At 34.8% G+C, this 13,439-nt stretch overlaps 1 non-coding gene across 1 annotated transcript; it reads left to right on the top strand.

Moving 5' to 3' along the window:
* Nucleotides 1-12,677: 12,677 nt before the first annotated feature.
* On the top strand, nt 12,678-12,794 carry Trnal-caa (transfer RNA leucine (anticodon CAA)). Its single transcript has 2 exons — nt 12,678-12,715; nt 12,750-12,794. It is a non-coding gene; the product is annotated as a tRNA-Leu (tRNA).
* Nucleotides 12,795-13,439: the final 645 nt, after the last annotated feature.

Raw genomic sequence — 13,439 nt, 5'->3', positions numbered from 1 at the left:
ATCACCAAACAATATCAGTATAGATTATAAATGGGAACCATTTGCGGAAAAGAAAAAAAAAACTAACTCCAGCATAAAGCATAAATCCAATTGGCCAACAACAGCCTATGAGCTGAGGCCTTGCACTTGACTTGCTGATAGAGAAGCAAATCCTGGAAGAGCCATCCTCTGATTGGCTGGAATAGCAGGAGGGCCTGTATTGATTGGCTAACTGAAGAAATTTGTGTAGAACTTTACCGCCACTTTACTTGTTGATTCTCAACCCTGAATATGTATCTGCAATGCCAGGCGAAACATCTGTACACACTACCACTGTGACATGGCCAATACTTGATTATATTTTTGGTTTAAAAGGTTCTGTACATGTGAAATTCTGTTACTGGTAATGAAATAAACAGTATACTGCTACTTTTCCTGCCTTTTGTAGGACTGTCTTGTTTTAGGTAGATTTAGAAGAAATAATACCTCTTGTAACCCTTATAATGATACGTATTCCGGAAATTTTTAAATATAGTTATAGGTTTCATGGATTATAGACCCCACAATCATCGTCCACTCAAAAGTTATATATATATCACAATTTTGTGGACACGATAACTGCCGCAATTTTTCAATAATCTCTTTCAAACTGATACATAAAAGCTAACTGTGGTAAATCTTGGTTGAGTTAGTTAATGGTAAATTTCCGACCAAAGGGGTAGAAATGGTGGAAGGTTTTTTTTTGAAAAACAGAAAAATTGCTGTAAATCCCATAATATATGGAAAATATCACATCAGATTTAACAAATTATATTTTGTAGGGGTAATACAAAAAACATTTGTCTAAAACATTTGTAATACAGCCAACCATAACTGAAAGTGGTGTTAAAAAACAAGAGTTCGAAGGCAAAAAAAAAAAAAAAAATTAACTCTCTTCGTTGGAACATCATTGAATTCGTTCAAAGTGTTTTTAGATATAGGTTTTATCTAAAACTTTCGTCTGATAATATTTTTACAAGTCAAAATTTTACTAAAAGGGGTGTAAAATAACAGTAATTGAAAAACAAAAATAATCAGAACTACCTTAATAAGCATATTAATAAATCCGTTTCAATTGTTTGTAAACCGTATAAATATTATGTAAAAATTCGAAATTTTTTTTTGATAAGATGAGCCAGTGCTACAAGGGGTAAAAAAAACAAGTGTAAAGTATTATAAAAATGTATATTTTCCGTACCATGGTTACTATCAAATTCGTTCGAATTTATTTAAAACCTTTAATTATTATCTACAACTTTAGTCTAAAATAATTTTTATACTACTTAAAATGACTGCAAGGGGTGGAATAAACAGGGGTTTATTATCAAAAAAAATTTAACTCCCTTATTAGAAACACTATCAAATCAGTTGAAATGTTTGTAAACCTTACAATTTTTATCAAAACTTTAGTCTTTAGTCTGTTTGATAAAACAAGCCATTATTGCCAGGGGTTGAACGAATCTGGGCTTCGAATTAGAAAATAAAAAAAACTTCCCTACCATTTACACTACAAAATCCATTATTATATTGATTAAACTTTCTAAATATTGATCAAAACTATGTTTATATTAAATTTTTATCAAACCAACCATTATTGCAAAGGGTGGAAATAACATGGTTTGAAAGTAAAAACTATGATTACTTTTTAAAAATAGATTTACAATTAAATACATATTACGTTATTGTATAAATGCTGAACTTAATTTAAAACTTTGGTTGAAGCAATTTTTGATCAAACGAATTATTACCGTAAAAACAGGAGTTAAAATAATAATAATAATATCTTATTATCAAATTCATTCAATTTATTTAAAACCATCTTAATATTATTTTAAATCTTGATGAAAAAGAAATTTTATACGACCACATTATTAGTGCAAGTGTTTGAAGATTAAAATACATAAATAACTTATTTGGCATTTAATATAAAATTCGTTATAAGTTATTCGATGTTAAATACATTGAGTTAAAAATAATCGTAGGATTTTAAATGCATGGAAAATGAGCAAATATTTAATCGATTTTTTGTAAAATCGTAGAACATAAATGTGTTATGTACATTAAGTTCTTAAAACTTCGAAATCTATCTATACCTGTAGGCTGTGCCGAAAGGGATTTTTTTCTCTGCCTACTTTTCTCAATGTTTTCATGATTTTATCAAAACCAATTATGTTTGCTTTATCATCAGTGATTATTCGTAAGATTGCTATTTTTTATTGGTGATCAGCAGATCTCTTTGTTTATTCATACTGTTCTAAGATTTTTACGTTGTGAACCTATAGGAAACTTTTCCTCTCTCTACCATCCCTCATTCCTTCAAATGCTGATGCCATTAAACAGTATTTTCTTATGAAGTGTCTTGTCAAGTTTATTTTTTTCATTTTAGCTGATCTTGTGTAAGATTTGATCCTATTTGCGTTAACATCCACTCGTTTCTCAGACTAACATCCCATCTCCGTCAATTTTTTTTTCCTAAACAACTTTATAAAAGCTTTGTTTTTATCCTTCTTCATCTTTTCCAGAAGCGAACGAGTCCCGCTCTTATCATAAAACTTTTTTATCTTGTCTTTCGCAAATTGGTTATCATGTTTTTTTTTTTTGGAACGGCAAAACATTATACATCACAATATTTTCTGAACTGTACGAAAATTGTTCTGTATCTTTACAAAATGATTGTAGTCTCCGTGTTTATTTACTTTACAAACAGAAGTATGTAGTATGTAGATTTAGTAACATAGTTCTGCCACTGAAATATTTTTGTACTTCTAAGATCTTTCAAAATAAAATAACATACACAATTTTTTTTAGCAACCATGTGTTTGCGGTACTATGAATGACCAACGAACAGTTGTTTTTCTTTGGGAACTCCCTCTATTCCCACGTACGCATTCTATCACTGCTTCATCTTTGTGCATAATTCTGGATACGTTTCAGGAAAAATGACAGTAACGAACTATAATCATTAGTATGATCTCATGGTGTGTCATGTTCAGGTTCATCCCAAGTACCGAATGTCGCTGTTATTTATAATTGTTTATACGTGTAGGTAAACTATATATATATTATATATATAGTAGTTATACTGCACCTTTTTAAAATTTTCCAACCCAACGGCATGTAAAGAAAACTTCGTTATTTTTTACACACTACAGAATGTCTAGATTACTTTTTTGGAAATGTTGTACGATATTATAGTTCCTACTAATAAACAGGTTAGTGCTTGTCATAATAAGGATGCAGTATATTTTATTTACTACTCAGTTATACGTTTTAATAACAATAAGCAAACACTCTCATACATGAAAATTAATGTTTGCCTTTTCTTCTTTTATAATTTTGCGCATCTTTCATCCGATTGAGTTGAAACTTTGCACACTTGACCTCAAAAACATGAGAAAGGTCACTGGCTACATGAAATTTCGAACAAACCTTCCATTCCCAATACTTATCACACGAATTTGACAATAATTGATGAAATTTTGTTCACTTTACATATAAAATAATTAATTTCTAAAAAAAAAGAACACTGTGTACATTAAGTAAAAAATCCAGCACCCTTTCCCACCCTTAAAACATAATTTTTGCACTTTTCGATGAAATTTAACAAACTTTGCGTTTAAATTAAGGGAAAATTACTGTTACCAACTGTTTTTTTAGAAAGGGAATTATCGAAAAACCACCCAAATCCCATTTTACCACCATTAAAGGCAGAAATTTCGTACTTCTTGATGAAAATTTGTACATATGACATTCAAAATAAGAAGAAAATTACTCTTCAACTTATAATTGACAAATAAGTGTAAGGAGACTACCTACATTAGTATTTTAAAAGCCATCCTATCCCCCTTTTTTTCCCTTAAAGCATAATGCCGGTACATAGAAATAAAATTTAGCACAACTAAAGTTAAAAACAAGAAATAACTTGCTGTTTTTTTCTGATTTCGAAGTAGCCACCCCCATCTTCCAATCCACATAAGGTTTCAGACACCACCCCATCTCCCTTTTCCATCCCTTAAAGCAGGATATTGGTCTTTATTTATTAAATTTTGCGCATATGGCGTTATAAATAAGAGGAAGAAAACTATGTCCTATATTAAAAAATTTCCCATACATCTGTTCACAGGAGATTTCAAAAACGTCACTCATTATTATGGTACTACTTGATGCAAGTGTGCAAACTCGACGTTCAAGTTAAAATAAAATTAACTGTCTACATTAAATTAAAAATTACCTCCATCAAATTATCTATATGAGATTTCGAAAAACCATCCCATTTACTTTTCCCACTACTTAAAGTATAGTACTGGTACAACTTGATAAAATATGACACACTTGACGTTCAAAAGAGAAGGAAAATTACTGTCTATAAATGATTTTCATAAAAAGACAGGTTTATTGAATACATATTTCAAAAAAAGTACTCCATTCCCCTTTTCCGCCCCTTTAAGGAGAAATTTTCTCGCCTTGATGAAATTTGTGACACTTACTGTTTTTCTAAATATATTTTTTAACATGCTCTTTTTCCTGGCCTGCATTAAGTTTAGAAACAACCACCCCCATTCCAATTTATTAACCCTTTAAGCAGAATTTTTGCTTTCCTTAGTAAAATTTCTATCAGTTCGCATAAAAAATAAGGAATTCATCGCCAATATCAAATTTAAGAAAATAAAACATGAAATTACGAAAAAAAAATCAATTTTACTTTTCTACCCCTTAAAGCAGTATTTTGGTTTATCCTAGATAAAATTCTGCACACTTGTCGTAAACAATAAGAAGAAATATATCTGAATATAAAAAGATAATTGATTACATGAAATTTTGAATTACTGATTTCGTCGCCCTTCCTTCCACAGCACACTTTTCTAACCCTTAATCCGAAATTTAAAACTCTTGGTGAAATTTTGATCACTCGACGTCCATATTAATTAGACGATTATTATCTACATACAGTTTCGAAAATAAATCCTCTTCACGCTGTGTTAAGCCCGGGCAACGCCAGGTACTTCAGCTAGTAATATATTGAAATTAAAGTTACCTTGCAGGTAAATACAGAGAGCTAAAACTTTAAATAAAATCTTTAACACACGAAAACGCACTTTTAGTGGATCACTAAAAGACGAGTAATTTATTTTATTGGTTAACACATTCGTGACTGTACCACACAGTGAGTTCGTGATTGCTGGCACTTTACGCTATGACGTAATGATTGACGCTACTTGGTGAGCAGTAGTCAACAGTTGACAATAAAAAATAATATTTGTTTCCATCCTCGAGGACCAACAAGAACGAAGTTTTTGAACTTATAACGAGATTTAAGGGAAGCAAGCAATTTTATTTACTACTCGTGAGTAGAGAAAGGAAAAATTTGCGGATTCATTAGGTCATTGGTTTGAATCCAAACTTGTCCACCTTATTAGTGCTTCAGTGATTGTAACAGAACTTACCTGAAGGACTCTGAACCAATGGGAATCCCTCAACGAAAGAAGTATCGAATCACCTTGAATCCCAGTTATCAAGTATCAGAGTTAATAGCCAATGAACTAGTGTAATTTACCCGAGTACATAAATTATCGAGAAGTCAATCCCGGAAGTTACTGAAAATACCAATTTTTTCCGGTCCCTACCCTTCGATAAGAGACACTTTTCGAAGAGTGATTGCCTTCTTTAATGAAGAAGCTTAGGCGAAACTCCGACGTAAGTATAGGAACTACAAAATTACGCGATTTCATCTAACTCCAGGATAGACTCCATAGTCCTCTACATATTCGGGCAAACTTCACCTGCTCATTGGTTGCTGACTCGAGCAGCGTCTCAACCGGGTAGCCTGTGATTCGACACTTCTTTGGTTGAGCGTTTCTCATTGGCCAATAGTTTTTTACGTAAACTTTGAGCCAACAGCAGGAGCAGGACAAAGGTATATTTGAATTTTAGCCTATCGCGAGATGAATCTCGCGAATTTCTTCTGTTCCCACCTACACCCATTTCTGAGCGCAAACGTAAAACATGCCAAAACTCCCTGCCGTTAAAGCGAAGGCTCGGGTGTTGCTACGACGTAGAGGGAGAGTTAGTGGGGGGTAGTTTAATATTCCCGCGCGGCTGAAGGTGCTGCATCTGGTAGAGGGTGGTATAGAGGCGGTCTGTTTGTTACGAGGCATCCGTGTGCCCTAGGGCTTCCTGTCAGAATGTGTGTGCGTGAGGATGGATGTGGGTGAGGGGGTTTGGCCAAACCTCTATAAGGAAGATGCACGGCCTTGAGGCAGGAAGGCAGCGCGAAATGGTGTGTTTTTGGAAGAAGAAGGTGGAAAGAGGCCGCATGTGTTGGTGTGTGTGTGTGTGTGTAGAAACCACTTACTTCCCCACCAGCATTTTAGAAGCTCCTCTGCCTGCCGCGAGTTCAAGCACCAAGCAGAGAAAGAGAGAGAGAGCGAAAGAGAGAGGGCTTTATTCTTCCCCTTCCTAGACATCCACGATAACGGCACCACTCCCCGTGTGTTGCGAACGAGAACATATTTATGGGTTTTCACCGACTTGAGGTGTGATACCTCTCAGCTACGTAAATTAATAACGACATCAATCATAAATATCTCCTTCCGACGTGCCGTAGTATTTATCAGTACACTATTAGAGATAAATTGAATCTTCCGGGCTTTTTCAACAAAGAATTATGCTCGAAGATTTCTTCGTAGTTCCAGATAACTGAACAAAGTAGGAAGTACCTACCATGGATTCGTGATTTAGAGTGTCACGTTCTGTTGTAAACAAGGTGAACACCCACGAAAGAAAGAAAAGAGCTTTGGTTGTGTACTTAACAAGCATTCGCATATTATGTTGTATTATGGATATTATTATGGATTTATATTCAACATATAGTCATTTATGAAGAAATCCGTAAATTCTCGTAGATCCCGGAATAATTTATGACCAAAGTTCTTCGTCAATTAAGAATAAAAACGGCGTGTGTACTTATGAACGCCCGTTAGAAGTTACAACGAACTCCCGAATAAACGAAGATTTGTTTGTAGTTCCAGATAGGCAAATATTCGCATAAATCAAGCAGGATTCTGACTACCGAGTTCTGCGTTCTGTTGTAAACACAAATAAATAAAGGGATGTTTGGTATAGAGTTTAAATATTAGGTATAGGCTTTTGCTTCATGTCCCAAGATGTTACATTGAGATCGTTCTAAAATTAATTGAATTGAGCATCCTTAAATTTACGAGCGCATCGGCTAATTTACGCAGAACCCCGGATAGTTTGTAGCCAGCGTTCTTCGTGAATTTAGGGTGAACATATTTAACAGCGTGGCCAAATTCTACGATAGAGATTTACTATTGTGTTTGTTTCGTCTTTTCGTTTTGTCGGGTTTTTGTCTCGTTTCAACTGTTGTGCTGAATTTTTTTCGGGTTCAATATTTAGTGCTGTCATCATTTGTGGTTTTTTTTTCGTTCTCTTCTGTTTTGGAAAACTATTGTGTTTGTTTCGTCTTTTCGTTTTGTCGTGTTTTTGTCTCGTTTCAACTGTTGTGCTGAATTTTTTTTGGGTTCAATATTTTTGTACTGTCATCATTTGTGGGGGTTTTTTCGTTCTCTAAGTCCATTTTTCTTTGTTTTTCTTTTTTTGTTGACCATAATCCTGTTATGGAATATTAAGTGGTGTTTATATCCTGTTGACAACAGCAATTGTTTGCTTAATTTGTGTTTTTGTCTTTTGGGTATTTTTTAGTTTTCTTTTAAAGACATACATGTGCTTAGAAATGGCGTATGTCCAAAAGCTTACATCAAGTCATGCACTCCCATTGCACAAATCTTTCAAAGATAATAGAGATTTGGAAATTACGCGGAATAATTTAGTGCCAGGCTAATATTGAAAAGTCGTATGTATACTCTACCCAAATGTGTTTTTCGTATTGGCTGTTTGATTACTGTATAACATCCCCCTTCCTTTGAGCAAATCTACGTGATTCGGTTACTCTACCGCCGACTGGGAAGTTTATTGGTCCATAGTCGTAGAGGGGAGAAGCAAGAGAATAGTGATCCAATAATTATAGACCGGAAAAATTCGCGAATTCATTTCGCGATAGGCTAAAATACAAATAGTTATACCTCAGTGCTGTCTCTGCTATTGGCTCATAACTCACTCACCTGGATGACTCTAGGCCAATGAGAAACACCCAACCAAAGCTGTATTGAATCACAGGCTGCTACGTTGGGACGACTCACAAGACAGCAGCCAATGAGTGGGTGACATTTGACCGAGTGTACGTAGAACTATGGAGTTCATCCTGCATGTCATTGAACACGCGAATTTTTCCGGTCCCTACCAATCATTAAATAAATGCAAAGTTATGAATTTTTGCAGTCCACGTTAATACTAAAAGAATCCGCTGAAACTTCGGGGGTTCTACTTTGCGGTGTTTTGGGTATACGATATGACGACGGGTGAAATGGGATAGTGACCTCAACTGCATCACAGCAAGGATTTGCTTCGATTCTGGGTTGCAGCCGCGTGGAAGATACTTCCATTATTAGAAAGTGCTATAAGGATGGCGACTGCAATGTTGACCGAAACGGTGTAGTCTTCGCCTTGGACATGGAGTGCGACCCAGAAGACAAGCAACTCCCGGACAGTGGCAGCGAACACCTGTGATCCTCAATGCAACGCGACACGCCATGTCCGTGATGTCCATCGTTGCCACGACTCGTCACCCTGACGGACACTTGCACGGAAAAAATATAATCTGTACTTTAACAAAACATTCCTTTGGAAACCATTTGCCTAGAAATAGTTTGTAATACTACAGGAAAGATATTGTAACTTTATACAACACATGGCTATGGTTAGTTTGTACATATATGAAGTACATTTTTCGAGCTAAATCTGAGTATTTATTTTGAAAACATTTTACGCGTAATTTTATATTTTAAAATATATATTTCATTGAAGCATAATATTTTCAAATCATGGAAAAAATAATAAAATATTGACTAATTTCACTTGATTTTGTTTGATTTTGCTTATTAAATTCGCACAGTAAAAAATGTAAATCTACTCAGGGAACGGTTTACCAATAAATTAAACTAATGTAGTAACCGGGACAACAGAAATCATTAATTCCCAGGTAAGAACCCGATGTAAAGAATCGATGTTTCATTGAAGCATTTTTTAAATTATGCTAATTAATGTGTGCTGTTAATTCTTGAGAGCGATTCAGGCAGCTGGTTTTACAAATAACTTTTAACTAATGTATGTTTTGAAACAACAGAAAGCGTATCTAAATGTCCAGGTAAGAATCCGAATTAAAGAATCGATGTTTCATTAAAGAATTATTTTTTTTCAAACCACGGAGAAAATAATTAAATATCAAATAATTTGATGTTATATTATTTAATCATGATATTGAATATGCGCAGTTAATAATGGAGAGCAATTCAGGGAGCTGGTTTTACCAAATAACTTCAACTAATGTATGTACTAGGACATTAACAAAGCGTAAATCCCCATTTTTGTAGTGTGAATGTACAGATGTACAGATATCTGTAATCCGACATGCGAGTGTACGGACAAACACGTGCTTGCAGCATACCGCTGGAGGAGAGAGGCGGCAGACAGCGCTACAGTCGCTGCCGCATGTTCTCCAGGAACTACTCCAGCCTGCTGGAGTCGGGCGCGCGCCTGGAAGACACGGGGTCCGGGGAGACCACCGCCTGCCTGCACGGCTGGCACTTCGACTACTCCGAGTACGCCAACACCGCCGCAACCGAGGTGGGTGTTCCAGTCCCAGGTGTGGCCCTTCTCTTCCATCTACAATTCTCGTGTCACCCCTCCGAGAAAAAATATTCTCGCGGGGAACCCGAGTTTACGTGTTTCTGGAGACCGGAAAAAACTCGCGAATTCATTTCGCGATAGGCTAAAAAACAAATAGTTATACCTCAGTGCTGCCTCTGCTGTTGGCTCACAACTCACCTGGATGACTCTGGGCCGATGAGAAACACCCGACCAAAGCTTTATCGAATCACAGGCTGCTACGTTGGGACGTCTCACAAGACAGCAGCCAATGAGTGGGTGGCATTTGACCGAGTGTACGTAGAACTATGGAGTTCATCCTGCAAGTCATTGAACCCGCGAATTTTCCCAGTTCCTACGTATTTCCATAAAAAAAGGGGTGGGGGTTGTCTGTAAATATGGTTTACGGACGATAATTTTACGCGATGTCATAAGAAAAAAAAACTTAATGAAAAATTGCATACTTTTTTAATTTTCAAACATTATTTACAGGTTTTTGTAAATTTAATTTTAAATAATTTGTTTAAATATAATCACGAACAATTAGTTAAAACACCCGCCTTAACCTGTTTGATATTATAGAAGATTTTCTCGCACGGTGATTGGCCGGTTCTTGCACGCTCGGCTCTGGCGGAACGTGAGAATGAGTCATGCTTTTTCGTGCGTGCAGTTCATCGATTTATAAGACGTTATCACTTCAAAACGTGCTGAAGGAGCGATGAGGGCTATGATCTCTCCCAAACCCAAAATTTTCATAATTTTTGGAGGGTGTATCTAAGTTTACTTGAATACTTTAATACATTAAATACGTAGTTTTGGACATTCTGCATTGCTGATTACAATGTATATCTTAAGAAGCTGCAATAACAGACAATAAATTTAAGATATGCAAACACACAATGTCAAAAAATTAAAAACAACGCAGAAATTTCCGCAGACGGAGTTAGTGAAAACATTATTACAGCATACGCGGACACAGTTGGTTAACAACGACAAGACCGTAGCTGCAAGAGCAGTAAATAAAGACAAAAAAACTACCTTGGACAACGCAACGAATAACCGAACCATGTTACTAAATAGATGAAAAGGATAATACAACAATACAGAGACGCACAAGCGAGCACAGACAACACAACGACGACAGTAGACTTCCGAAGACAACAGTTACGACTTTTCGGGAACTGAGTTCTGTTTTTCTCCCCAGGAAGAAACAGCTTGTCCACCTTTCCTGTGACAACCTTTTGAGTAATTACTTTAACGGAATTTTCTCTGCTGCTCTGTTTATAATTTTTTGACATAGTCTAATTTTGGATTATGTGTGTTTCATATTAATCTTCCTTTTGTCTGTCATTGAGACGTCTTATGATATACAGCATAACCAACAATCAGCAATAGCGTATGTCCAAAACTACAATTTGAATCTTCCCTCTTAGTAACAACTATTCAAATAACGCACATTAATTCGTGTATTAAAATCTTTTTCCATCAAAATTGGTATGCAACTATTCGTATTTAGTATTTGAGAACATTAGTTTTTAAATATTCTGAGACCGTTCTCTGACTTGTTTAATGTCATGTTTTGCAACTGCACCCTTTCTTTGTACGAAAGCCCCTTTCGATTAAGTCTTTCTGTAGCCGCCCATCAGACAGCGATGTCGAAGAAATTTTATGTGCATGCTATTGGCGGGATAGAACGATATGAAGTCGTTAAAATCTGTTGATACACGGCTAACAAAACTAGTTGATTGTTTTTCTTTTATTTATAAACACATATGTTTAATATAAAAATTAACAATGATGAAATAAACACTTAAAATTGTATATTTCACTGAAGAAGTGGTTGTAACACCAGGAAAAGCAGCATTTTAAAACCCGGTTTTATAGGCCTTTATGATATAAAAACCTTGTAAATAAAGTTCTTATATTTACGCGTGATTAAATTAACCTCCATAAAGTCCGTAAAAATTACAGACACGTTTGCACGCGCTGACAGTGGATTCATCTCGAACTTCCCAATGATCTTGGTTCAGAGCTCAAAACACGATGGTGATGCAACAGAAAATGTGGTTGGACCATGATCAAACCAGTTTGTGTGACGCGAGATCATGCATCTGTGGTGAAACTGGCCAAAAGTCGTCTTCCGTAACTGCCATATCGTGCCAAGGCATGACAGATACCAAGCCTTTTTGGTTTTAAAAGGTTTTGGACCATAACAGATTTCTATTGTATAATTTCACAATTTGAAAAATAATTTATTTTCTTTCTAAAACAGAATTCTTTAAGAGTAAAGTGACTTGCTGCTACCCAAGACAGCATTCATCCAAAACGAAAAATAAAAAAAAATAAAAAAAATTTGAAAAAAGGGGGCGGGCAGTGGTTTAGCAAAACATAATCTTTATACAATCACGTACGTAATAATATTTTATTTGTTACATATTTCCAATTTATTCAACTACTGTGAAATTATTGGTGAATGACACTTATTTATATATTTAACGTAAAAAAACTATTAAATATCAAGGACGTTGACAAAGAAAATATCATAATCAGTGTAAATTATGCGCTTGTTAAACGGTTTTAATTGTCCATGTGCATGCTTGATTGCTACAATCGCATGTTTAAAAAAAAAAAAAATCTTAATAATATCACCCAAAAATTTTGCCTCTAAAAAGAATGATAAATAATCTCTCAAATTATCTATCATTAAAAACTGATTACTTAAAAAGATTCACTGAATTTATAAGTAGAATTTGAATCATTTCTGAGAAATGTATTTAATCGATATTCAGCAAAAATTAAATTTACTGCAAAGGATTTCAGTTATAACTTTTTCACGTGAAATATATATGATAACAACGCACCTCTACATCCCAGAAGTCAGGATGGCCGAGCGGTCTAAGGCGCCAGACTCAAGACTGTCCTTGGAGTGCTTCAGGGGGTTGAGAGCCTTCTGGTCCACTCTGTGGGCGTGGGTTCAAATCCCACTCCTGACACTTATTTTGGAATGTTTTAGTATGGAAAATACGGTAATAAATATATATACATTACAAATTACTGTGTTTTTGCTTTTTGGAGCTTTACAAAACAAAATAAATTTTATCATTCAAAGCTAGCAGAGGTAACAGATTTGAAGAAAAATAATTGTTCAATTTTATGGAATCGTTGAAATTCTTCTGAAATAAATATTAAAACTCTTATCAGTTTACTAAAGAAATAAAACCAATTAGAATGGCATTAATCGCAGAAATCAATAAAACATTTTTTTTTAAATTAAGAAACTAAGTTTACGTTGTAAGACAGTTCGGTTACGTTTATAACATACATTAAAATTTATAAAGACTTTATAATTATATAGTATTCGGATGGGTTTTGCGAAAATTTCCGGATTTTGCTGATACTGTTAAATCGCAAGGAAAATATGGAATTAATTCTGAAAGTGTATATAAAATAATAGACACAATTAAATGTAATATTTATAAATGACTAGCAAACCCGGCGAACTCCGTTTCGCCACCAGATAGCTTCGTTTTATGTAACATTTCGTTTGGTGATTAAAAGATGAAGAAATTTTTTTTTTGTTTTATATTTGAAAAGGAAAATTTTTATTTCATTTCACAACAGTAATGAATTCATTTTGA

Source organism: Bacillus rossius, chromosome 14 (genome assembly GCF_032445375.1).
Source record: "Bacillus rossius redtenbacheri isolate Brsri chromosome 14, Brsri_v3, whole genome shotgun sequence".
Classification (NCBI taxonomy): Eukaryota; Metazoa; Arthropoda; class Insecta; order Phasmatodea; family Bacillidae; genus Bacillus; species Bacillus rossius.
This window is presented reverse-complemented; position numbering and strand designations above follow the sequence as displayed.